Below are 2,295 nucleotides of genomic sequence, written 5' to 3'. Positions count from 1 at the left end.
CCATTTGACGTCAAGGAGCGGCAGCCATAAGAAGCGTGGAAGCGCGTTCTTCAGCGTCTCGAGTAAGGGCCACACCAAGCATGTACATGGGAAGAGCGTGAGTGACAGCATATGTCTGTCTGCGTGTGTGAGCGCATGCTGACTGGATTTAACCTTGTGTGTGTGAATTTTGCCTTTCAGGTTTTTCAACTCATTTTTAAATTTAGAATAAAAAATCCCCAGCCGGGGGGTTTTTTTTTTTTTCCCCCCGGCTGGGTTTTTTTTTCCCCGGTCCCGGTCGGTCCGCGAGGCGACGTTCATCGCCAAAGTTTGGGCGCGGACCCTCCAGGGACCGGGGTTTTCGTCAGGCAGGAGGATTTTTTGGAGGCTCCCGGGAACCACGTTCCCGAGGAGGGGCGTGAGCGTGTGCCGAGGGTTAGCGGAGCAGTCGAGGTGTGATTTAGGGTGGCTTTGTGTGTAAGCTGAAGGAAGTGTGTGTGTGTTGACGGGTTCTAGGGTTGTAATCTTGTATGACTTTTGCTTTTCAGGTTTTTCAACTCATTTTTAAATTTAGAATAAAAAATCCCCAGCCGGGGGGTTTTTTTTTTTTCCCCCCGGCTGGGTTTTTTTTTCCCCGGTCCCGGTCGGTCCGCGAGGCGACGTTCATCGCCAAAGTTTGGGCGTGGACCCTCCAGGGACCGGGGTTTTCGTCAGGCAGGAGGATTTTTTGGAGGCTCCCGGGAACCACGTTCCCGAGGAGGGGCGTGAGCGTGTGCCGAGGGTTAGCGGAGCAGTCGAGGTGTGATTTAGGGTGGGTTTGTGTGTAAGCTGAAGGAAGTGTGTGTGTGTTGACGGGTTCTAGGGTTGTAATCTTGTATGACTTTTGCTTTTCAGGTTTTTCAACTCATTTTTAAATTTAGAATAAAAAATCCCCAGCCGGGGGGTTTTTTTTTTTTCCCCCCGGCTGGGTTTTTTTTTCCCCGGTCCCGGTCGGTCCGCGAGGCGACGTTCATCGCCAAAGTTTGGGCGCGGACCCTCCAGGGACCGGGGTTTTCGTCAGGCAGGAGGATTTTTTGGAGGCTCCTGGGAACCCCGTTCCTGAGGACCAAGGATTGCTGGGGTGTAATTTAGCAGTTGTGATGGCAGCGATGGTGAGTTTGTGTGTAATGTGCAGGGGGTGTTAATGGTAGATGAGTGTTGTTTTCTGTGTGCTTTTGTTGTTTTGGCTGTCCTGTAACAATGAATCAACCTGTAATGAGAATAGAAAAAGGTTATCATATTGTGTTAGTATGTGTTGTATTGCTCTGTATTGCATTTGCATTAACTGCTGTATTATTTTGCTGTATTATTTTGCTGTATTATTTTGCTGTATTATTTTGCTGTATTATTTTGCTGTATTATTTTGCTGTATTATTTTGCTGTATTATTTTGCTGTATTGCATTTGCTGTAGCTGCTGCATTGCCCTGTATTGCTCTGTATGTAAACTAGACTTTTACCAGTGCGTCTTTGGATTGTATCTGCACTTGCATTTGTATATACTGTTTCCATGTATTTTGCTGATGTATAAATGAAAACATTATTTTAATAAAGTTGAGTCACCCCTAATAAAGATACCCCCTGCTGTTCCTTCCCCCATCTTGGCTCCTGTCCTTTTTTTGGTGTGGTTTTGTCATTTCTTTCCACTGTATTTCTTCCTTTTGCTCCTGACTTTACTGTTCTGTTTCTAACTTAACCTCCATCTATCTCTAACCCTTTGTTTCTGTTTTGTTTGTAACTGTCAAGGTCAGTCTTCTAGGTTCTTTTTCTCTCTGTGTTCTCCTTTTCCTGGGTTTGTGTTTTTTCCTCTTAGTCTTTTCCTTTTTCACCCCACTCCTCAGTTTTCACTTTCACTCTAGTCCTAACCACTTTCTTTTCCCTCTAACTCCTGTCCTTCTTCAGTTTTCCCACCCTCCTTTTCCTGTCTCACTCTGTCTTCCTGTTTTATTTTCTTCTCTGTCTTCTTGTCAGTTCTCTGTCTTTTCCTCTCTGTCTCTTCTCCCTCTCTCTGTCTCATGCTGTCTCCTCTGTCTCTGTTCTCTCTTCTTCTCTTCTTTCTCTTTGTCCTTGTTCTGTCCTCTATTGTCTCTCTCTTTTCTTCTCTCCTTCTGTTTTCCAACTCTTTTCTCTCCCACTTTTTTCTTTGTTTTCTGTCTCTTCTCCTTGCTTCTCTCTCTCTTTGTGCTTCTCTCTCTTTTCTCTTTGCTTCTCTCGCTCTTTTCTCTTTGCTTCTCTCTCTTTTCTGTCTCTTTTCTCTCTGCTTTTCTCTGTTTTCTCTC

This window comes from Molothrus aeneus, unplaced genomic scaffold, assembly GCF_037042795.1.
Source record: "Molothrus aeneus isolate 106 unplaced genomic scaffold, BPBGC_Maene_1.0 scaffold_294, whole genome shotgun sequence".
Classification (NCBI taxonomy): domain Eukaryota; kingdom Metazoa; phylum Chordata; class Aves; order Passeriformes; family Icteridae; genus Molothrus; species Molothrus aeneus.
This window is presented reverse-complemented; position numbering follows the sequence as displayed.